This window comes from Crinia signifera, chromosome 2, assembly GCF_055691185.1.
Source record: "Crinia signifera chromosome 2, ASM5569118v1, whole genome shotgun sequence".
Classification (NCBI taxonomy): Eukaryota; Metazoa; Chordata; class Amphibia; order Anura; family Myobatrachidae; genus Crinia; species Crinia signifera.
In genome coordinates, this window is record NC_139218.1 from 344,321,003 (window position 1) to 344,331,002 (window position 10,000).

Sequence of the window (10,000 nt, forward strand, 5' to 3'; positions counted from 1 at the left end):
TGGCTCACTTCTGGTCTCCCCCACAACTTGACAAACGTGTAATTTCTTACCTCTCTTGGGAACAGCCAGCCACCTTGCTTTTCCTCCGCTAGTTGGAAGAGGTCAGAATTGGCGAGGACTCTGGAGTCATGTGCTCGGCCTGGCCACCCAATGAAGACATCAGTGAAGCTAAAAGGAATGTATGTTTAGTTTTGAAAAATGGTCTAAATGCACAAAACATCAGACACACACTGCAAAAAACTAACTTACCAGTACTGGTGATCCACGACTGCTTGTAAAACAATGGAATGCCACCCCTTCCTGTTGTAATAGTCTGCTGGGCTGTCACGGGGTGCAATAATAGGGATATGTGTCCCATCAATGGCCCCAGCACACTGTGGATACCCCCGCCTGCGGAAACCTTCGATGGTGTCCTCTAGGCGCTGTCCCTTTGGAAGGGAGATGGACCGCTGGTAGAGAGTATCCAGTATTGCCCGTGTGACTTGGTAGACTATGCTGCAGACTGTAGAGATCCCAACTCCAAACAAGCAGGACAGCGTGCGGTACTCCCCAGGTGTTGCATACCACCACAAGGCGATGGCTAGCCTCCTGCTTGGCTCAATTGGTCTCCTGTAGTTGGTGGTCTTCATAGTGAGTGCAGGGGTCAGTACATCCAGAAGGTGTTTAAACGTCCCACGTGTCATTCGAAAATGAGCCATCCACTGTTCATCTTGGAAAGATTCCACAGCTAGCATGAAAGCTTGCCCATGACTCCAGTCTCTGGCCCACAATGTTCTGGCTGATGCTGTGTTCAGGTGTAGTGCGGTCGTCATCGAAGATGAAATAAATGCTCTCCTCCTGCGCAAATAAAGGCGTCGCTCTTTGTTCATCTCTGCCCAGAACTGTGCACTTTTCCTCAGCATGAAATAAGTGTACAGCATGTTGCACAGTGTGACACTCTGCTGCATGCTAACACCTGAATCACACAGAATAAAAGCACAAACATCCATGAGGTCAGAGAAGTCTGCCATGCTGCTGCTGCTGCTGCTGCAATGCTGTGAACAATCTCCGCCCCTCACTTTTATTTCCTTTGTGACATCATCATTGTGAGCCAGAAAAAAAGTCAATTTTTAATGACACACATAGGTTTTGCAGGCCGGACACGGGTTCAGTGTGTAAGCACCAATCCTAAGATAACCCGGGTTGAAGCGCAGTGTGAAAGGGGTGTTTTAAGAGTCTGACACGGCTCTTCACAAGGACAAACCCGTGTTCAAAATGCAGGGTTTGACACGGGTTTGCGGTCTGAAAGTAGTATTAGGCAAGTGGTGCACGCAGGGGGGGGAGGGGGTTTCTGAGTACCCAGAAAACCCCCAGGAACCCTCCTAAGGACCCTTTTCTGAAAGCTGAGGGTCCCCTCTTTCCATGGGTACAAGAATTAAAAAAATCGGCCCTGGGGAACCGGAGAAATCGTACTTCAAAGCAGTGGTCCCCATCCAAGCCTGTTAATTGCTCTTCCCAGTCAGATATTTCAGGTTCTGTCTGACAGAGTTTTTCTGAGGGTATATTCCAAAAGCTGGGACTCTCCCCCTAGTAGCTTGTCTCTACTGTGCCCAGAACCAGAGATATCAGCCTTCCAACACCTGGTTACTGCTCCAGCTCCGCACACCCGGTATGTAGATTTATATTCTCGTTGGCGGATTGCTCTGCCTCCTGAACTCTGATCCCCTAGTCCCCAATACCATTTGGTAGGTGGGATTATCTAGTTTTTAATTTCATTAAAAGCTAAGAAATCGAGTGTCGGGAACTGGAGATATCTGCAGTCAAGCAAGCTGTCCTCGTACCAGAACATTATGAATAATAAGCCCACTCCACTATACACCCCTCCTCTGTGTATTAAACATCCTCTACCACCCTGGAAGTTATGCATCAGGACCCCTTCATTCAGCCCAATGCCCCCTTCTCCCACCTAACCTCCCACCATCTGTGCAGTAAAGGGGTAATTAGTGGAAATTACTGATCCAGGCCCTACATGCTGAGCGGTTGATAAAATACCCCCTACCACCTGCGGGACATCAAAGCTTCCGCTCATAGCACCCTCCTCCCCTACCGCTGGAGGATAGGTAGGGGCCCCAATACATTGCTGTGCCCAGGGGTCTACACTGCTGATATCTATATATATATATATATATATATATATATATATATATATATATATATATAATAATAATAAATTATTATTATTATTATTATTATTATTATTATTAATATACATTTGGTCTTTGCTTTGTTCCGCCCCTCTCTGGAAACCCCCTTCTGAAAATCCTGCGTTTGCCCCTACCCCACCTGAGAATAACCAGCCTCCGGATCATTGAGCCAGTCTTGGATTCTGAAATACAGTTGACAAAAATGCTGGAGTCCCCCTGTATTTCAGAAACCAGCACAGGGCTCATGGACCGGTCCTGGTTCCAAATATACAGGAAACAGAGCTGTACGTTGCATTAACAATCGAATATGTTAGTGCATATGTACCATATATACTCGAGTATAAGCCTACTTTTTCAGAACATTTTTTATGCTGAAAAAGCCCCCCTCGGCTTATACTCGATTGAGGGTCCCACTTGAGTCAATAAGTTTTCCCTTTTTTTTTGTTGTAAAATTAGGTGCCTCGGCTTATATTCGGGTCGACTTATACTCGAGTATATACGGTATATTATTATGAATGTTGTAATCAGCGATTTGCGGTGAAGTGGAAAGGCAGATGTTAGTGTATCCCTCCCAATATTATGCAATAGAACAAATAAATAAACATACATTTCACACAAATCATACATTAAATAGGTAAGGGACTCGCCACCATCGGCAGGCCAGGACTGGACCAGACTCATGCCTGCCACGCCAATGGTCCCCACAATTGTTGTGGCAGCCGCACAGCAACCAGGAGGCATGACTCCCTGGCCCAAAGTGCAAAGATGGAGTATCAAATATACGTCATAACAATACATAGTAACCTTCTTCTTGAGAAAGTAGCTACTATCGAGTAATATTATCGACTGTATCCACTATTCTCTGAGCATAGCACTCTAGCCAGCTTCCCCACAGAGCACCAACATCAGCGGGAGAGTGACATCTCCAGCTGCACCTTTGGCCCCGATGGAGTCCTAAGGAGACCATCACTTCTGGATGGATTGAGTTCCCTTCCAGCAGGCTATATATCAGCAGCAGATGTGCCCTGCTTTGCTCTATCACAACACTATGTGCCTAACAATTGGACATTTTTAGACAAGCATCTTAAAAGAGTAACCTGGTGAGTAATATGTTGTTGTATAGAGTCTGACAGTCCAGCATTGAGAGTCTCCACAGCATGCTTTTTGCAGTATACATGCTCCCACTGGGTGACATAATCAGACATCATGGCCTGGTCTACCAATGCTATGCAGATGATACACAACTGAACCTGTCCTTTGCTCCAGGCACTGATAACACAATAACAACATTAAATGGCTGCCTTACTGAGCTCCAGGAGTGGCTGAGACTGAACCCAGATTAAACAGAAGTCTGATGATAAATCACAGGAAAAAGTGACAGCATAGCCAACTGACAGGTCTTACGATGGGGGGCACAGCACTAAAAAACTCTGATCATGTGCGGAATCTTGGTGTGGTCCTGGGTAGTGGCCTGACACTTAAACACCAGATGTCAGCCACAATCAAATCCTTATTCTATCATCTAAGGAATATAGCCAGAATCAAGCACTTACTGTAATTCCCTCAGAAGACCTGCCTAAAGTCATAAATGCATTTTTATCATCACGCCTAGACTACTGCAATGCTCTCTACCTGGGTCTCCCATCAAAAGAATTGCACCGCTTGCAGCTGGTACAAAATGCAGCCGCCAGACTATTAACTAACCAGCCCTGCTCCTGCCACATAACTCCCATTCTGTACTCCCTTCACTGGCTACCTGTAAAATGGCGAATCGTTTTCAAGATTGGCTTACTCACTTTCAAGGCCCTACATGACCAAGGCCCAAGGTACCTGCAGCAGCTGCTGATTCCTTACTGTCCTACTCGATTACTACGATCTGTTGAAGAAGGACTACTAACAGTACCCAGAATCTCCCTGAATTCATCTGGGGGTCGAGCTTTCAACTTTGTTGCTCCAACTCTATGGAACTCTCTTCCTCGCACAGTGCGAGATGCCCCCACTGTAGAATCCTTTAAAAATAGAATAAGGGCCAGATGTATCAAGCTTCAAAAGTGATAAAATGGAGAGTGAGAAACAGCGAGCCAATCAGCTCCTAACTTTTATGTAACATACAACAGGCTGGGTTTGAAATATTACAGGTAGGAGCTGATTGGCTGGTTGATTATTACTCTCCATTTTATCACTTTTTGAAGCTTGATACACCTGGCCCTAAAAACCTACCTATTTACTCAAGCATTTTACTGATATCTACTGTTTTGTATTTTGAGCTGTAAAGACAATGGTAAAGCACTTTGAGTCCTATTGGGAGAAAAGTGCTAAAATAAATATTATTATTATTATTATTATTATTATTATTATTATTATTATTATCATATAGAGGAGGATGTAATATCATTGGAAATACATCCCACCCTGAATCGCAGAGGAACTTATTGCACATGTTTCAACATATGCTATTAGTATTGCAAAGGTCAGCTCCTTTGCAAAAAGAGCTGCCCTTTGTAAAGCCATCGGCACTGAGGGGCAGATTTATTAAACTCGGTGAAGTAATGTTGGGTGACATTCTATGGGATGAGATAAATGCACATTTTTTTATCTCGCACCACATCGCCGCTCTTCGCACTTTTTTAATTCGCATTTTTTTGTAATAATTTGCATATTTAATGGGATGCGATTTGGAGGCTGAAAAGTGCGATGTAGTGTGATTTGCGGCGAAGTGGTGCGATTTTATGACACAAAAAAGTGCGATTTCTTCCGCCGGTCATGTGCGAGTTTTGGACCAACCGGAGTGCGATTTACAAGACTGTCTCCGCATGACTAAGAACCCCCTAACCTATTGGCCCACCTCTGTCCCCTCCATTATGCATCACACCCCCTATATAAAGGGGCACTGGCGCCATTTCACTCTTTGATAGGAAGTAAGGAGTATGGTGAGGAGCAGTGGCAGTGTGAGCAGAGGAAGAGGTGTTGGTGGCAGAGTGAGGAGTGGCAGAGTGAGGAGTGGCAGAGTGAGCAGTGGCAGAGGGTGCAGTGGCAGAGGGAGCAGTGGCAGAGGGAGAAGTGGCAGAGGGAGAAGTGGCAGAGGGAGCAGTGGCAGCAGCCAGCCAAGTGGGAGAGGCAGCTGAGGACTGCTGAGGTCGTCCTCCATTACAGGGAGTGGCAGCAGTATGGCAGGCAGCATGGCCACAGCAAGGCCAGCCCCAGACCAGGCCCTGGCGGACCAGCCCCAGCAGGAGGAGGTGGAGGATCCGCTGGCATCCCCATCCTATACCCAGGACCTATTCCGTACCCCAGAGCAGCTGCAGGAGGGCCACATGTCAGAGGTGGAGGAAGATGGAGGTGAGGAGGAAAACACTGGCATGGAGGAGGAGGGGTACATGGCTGGAGTAGAAAATGAGGAAGAGGAGGTAGAAGCTGGCCGCACAAAAAGTGGCCGAAAGGTCAGATTCTCATACGAGGAAAATGCTGCGCTTGTCTGGGCTATCATACCTGTGTTTGACCACTGGGGAAAAGTCACCACAAGACCACTGCACAGCAGAAAAGGGCTATGTGGAAGGACATCACCCAGGCGGTGAACGCTGTAAGTCAGCACAAGCGCCTGGTCAGAAATGTCAAGAAGAGGTTCAACGATATCAAGAGACAGCTCAAACTGAAATGGCCATGGAGTTGGAGGAGGCCACAAAGACTGGCGGAGGAAGCCCCACCACTGTCTGCTACACATCCTATGAGGTCAAGCTCAAAAGAATCATACCCCCTGAGGTCCTGCCTGGCATGCACGTCGCGGATACCGATAGGCCGCCAACGCCATCCAGAGCTGGTAAGTGTGACCACATGCAATATTAAACATACATGGCAATGTTTTCAAACTGTAATGTTCACTTGTATTGTTATGCTAAGTAAAGTGCTGCTGTGGAACTACATAGCCCAGCAAGGTCAGGCACAAAAAAATTGCCTGCTCCTACTTTCAAATTTTCAATGCTGGGCCTTGTAGTTCCACAACTGCTGATATTGATCAACACTTTAACATTATTTCTAGCAGCTTAACATGTATGTGGCCCAAAAAAACATTGGTATACTGGTGGTTTAGCTGCCATGCTTACATACCACAGATTATCTACCAGTTGTAATGTGTCAAATAGTTTAATAATAATCTAACAAAAAATTCAGGTGTAAAACATATGTCAAATAATGTGGGGACTAAATAATGTAGTCCTTAACCAAAGGAAGTATTGTCCAGTAATGTCATTTCAATTCATTTTTGGCATAAATGCTTATCCATTGCAAGGTAGATAATGGCTGTCCATCTTTCCTTTCACAGATTGTCCGTCCCAAAGTGCTCACGCATCAAAGAAAAGAAGGCCCGTTGGAGCAGAATCTGTGGAAGCAGGTAAATGAACAAAAAACAGGCCATTACACATACAGTACACACACCCATTTCACATCAACAATATCTCACACTACATTCATCTCCTGCTGCTACATTGCAACGGAAATGAATGTAATCTGACCTAGCCATCTCACTTATTATTAATGTCAATGTTACATGCAGTATCAGGGTACATGTGTAAGTACATAAGGTACTTGTGGAGTATCACGGCTCCCATCGTATGCCATCGTATGCCATATGTAGTGGCATACGATGGCATACGATGCGATGCGATGTTTTACCGATTTTTGAGCATTTTTGCTCAAAAATCGTATGCCATCGCATGGCATCGTATGCCATATGTAGTGGCATACGATGCGATACGATGTTTTACCGATTTTTGAGCATTTTAGCTCAAAAATCGTATGCAATCGCATCGGATGCCATACGATGGCATCCGATGCGATGCGATGCGATGGCACCCGATTTTGCACAGAAATGCATCAGAATGCATTGAAATGTGTATTAAAGTAGTGAAATGCCCCCAAATGCCATTTTTCATAGTGCACCACCCCCACTATCAACGTCAACCCGAAGCGTGGCGAGCGCAGCGAGCCCGCGAGGGGCGGCGGTACGCGTCCTACGACCTTTTCATACCCCCACTATCCACGTCGGCGTGGAGTTGAGAATAGAATAGTGTGGCGAGCGCAGCGAGCCACCGAGCCCGAAGCGTGGCGAGCGGATGCGGATACCTGTGAAGCCCGCGAGGGGACGCGTATAGCTGTGATGGTATCCGCTGCGCTCGCCACGCTTCGGGCTCGGTGGCTCGCTGCGCTCGCCACACTATTCTATTCTCAACTCCACGCCGACGTGGATAGTGGGGGTATGAAAAGGTTGTAGGACGCGTACCGCCGCCCCTCGCGGGCTCGCTGCGCTCGCCACGCTTCGGGTTGACGTTGATAGTGGGGGGTGGTGCACTATGAAAATGGCATTTGGGGGCATTTCACAAGTTTAATACACATTTCAATGCATTCTGATGCATTTCAGTGCAAAATCGGGTGCGATGCGATTTTGCACTGCATACGATCTGCATACGATGCAGGTCGTGGGAGTCGTGATACTCCACAAGTACCGTACATAATACCCCTAGGTATGTGCGTTCAGCATCGCAAGCCCTTTCAAAAACAGTACTGAAGAGAGACTGGCCTATATATGAATCAGTACTTACCTCTTCATCTGTATCCACAGGTACTGTACAACTAGGAACACAACCAACAGAATCCTCTATGATGATGTTGGATGAAATGGACATCATTCTAGAACCCGTGGAGACCTTTGCGGCTGAGGAGGAAATACAGACGTCATCACAGAGTGATCTTCCCCCAAGTGGGGTGACTCCCAACCCACCCACAAAGACACCCCATACAGCAGCTTCTGCTGCACAAGTAGCTAACTCCTTGGTAAATTTCAAGGAGAAACAAATAGAATTTATGGCCTCCCAAAGCCTGCAAATAGGAAACATCCAGGGGTACATGCGTCACACTTTTCTTCAATTAAGAAAAATTTCAAGGAGTGTACGGGTTGGTGTAGGTACTCATGTGCGCATGGCTAATAGCATTGACACCCGTTTTGCAGATCTTACTTCTGCTGTAAGGGAACAGAATAGCCATATTGGCAGCCTTGCACAAAGTATAGCTGGACAATCGTGTACAGCGCAGCGCAGACCAATGCCTTAATAGGTATGCAGGCACAACTTCAGCAGATGGAAGGCAATGTCATAGGTGCAGCAGCATCTACACTGAGTAGTGTATCTAGTACCCCAGTAAGCAGAGGCGTAGGGAGGGCGGAGCCACCGGAGCTCATGCTCCATGCGCCAATTGGTCGAATGGCGCCGCGGCCCGCCCCCCCTCCGCAAATGATCCCTGCATAAGGATGATACTAAACAGTACTAACAGCGAGCAGCGTCGTGCACGGCGGCTGCCCTGCCCGGCACTTGCCTCCTGCCGCTGCCCTGCTCGCTCGGCGGTCCCTGCCGCCAAGCGCACCGTCCAGGCGGCTGACTCACTCCGTCTCCTCTCCTCCGTCCGGTCTAAATTGCTGCTGCTGCTGCTCGGTCCGGCTCCCGGACAGCGCAGCGCAGCAGCACTCCAAACTCCTCCCAGAGAGTCACCTGTCACTCGCAGAGTGACTCACTTCCTCCTCCCTGGCTACAGCAGCGTCATCAGCCTTCCCAAGCGCTGGCTGTAGCCTGGAGGAGGAGAAGGTTTCCTGCTGCCGGCTTGTTATCTCGTTATTTAAGGTGGATTTATTTTCTTTTTTTTCCTCTAATTAATGATGTTAATAAACTTAGTAACAATTTTGGGGTTTGGGAGATTCGTGGGACATGGGGAAGGGGGGGGGGAGTGAATCTCTCTGGCTTCTGCTGCCACCCTGCTGTGCTGTACAGTATATATCTTTATCTGTATATATATTTATTTACAGCTCTTAGCATCTTATATAGCGCAGCAGATTCCATTATAGCGTCATATAGCGCGCAGCAGGTTCCGTTACAGTGTCTTATATAGCGCAGCAGATTCCGTTACAGTGTCTTATATAGCGCAGCAGATTCCGTTACAGATTCTTATATAGCGCAGCAGATTCCGTTACAGCGTCTTATATAGCGCAGCAGATTCCGTTACAGTGTCTTATATAGCGCAGCAGATTCCGTTACAGTGTCTTATATAGCGCAGCAGATTCCGTTACAGCGTCTTATATAGCGCAGCAGATTCCGTTACAGTGTCTTATATAGCGCTGCAGATTTCGTTACAGTGTCTTATATAGCGCAGCAGATTCCGTTACAGTGTCTTATATAGTGCAGCAGATTCCGTTACAGCGTCTTATATAGTGCAGCAGATTCCGTTACAGTGTCTTATATAGCGCAGCAGATTCCGTTACAGTGTCTTATATAGCGCAGCAGATTCCGTTACAGCGTCTTATATAGCGCAGCAGATTCCGTTACAGCGTCTTATATAGCGCAGCAGATTCAGTTATAGTGTCTTATATAGCGCAGCAGATTCCGTTACAGCGTCTTATATAGCGCAGCAGATTCCGTTACAGCGTCTTATATAGCGCAGCAGATTCCGTTACAGATTCTTATATAGCGCAGCAGATTCCATTACAGCGTCTTATATAGCGCAGCAGATTCCATTACAGTGTCTTAGTGTCTTTTTTTTCAATTTTTTTCTTTTCAAATGTAAAATGCCAACACATACCACCTGAACGTTCAAAGAGTGACATAGACGTATCCCCGCACATGCGGTGCACTAATCCCTATGTGTGTGCAGTCTATAGCTCCCAGCACGTGAGGGAATGCTAAGAGTCTATAGAAAGCCACTCCAACTCAGAACGTGGGAATCAGTGGCGTAACTATAAATTTTGCTCCCCCCTGCCAAAAAATTTACTGGCGCCCCCC

The 10,000-nt window shown here is 46.9% G+C and overlaps 1 protein-coding gene across 1 annotated transcript in view; it reads left to right on the forward strand.

Annotated features, from left to right (window-relative positions):
* The window catches only part of LOC146057863 (keratin, type II cytoskeletal 80-like), a 73,499-nt gene that overhangs the window by 5,873 nt on the left and 57,626 nt on the right, over positions 1-10,000 (forward strand). The window lies entirely within an intron of this gene.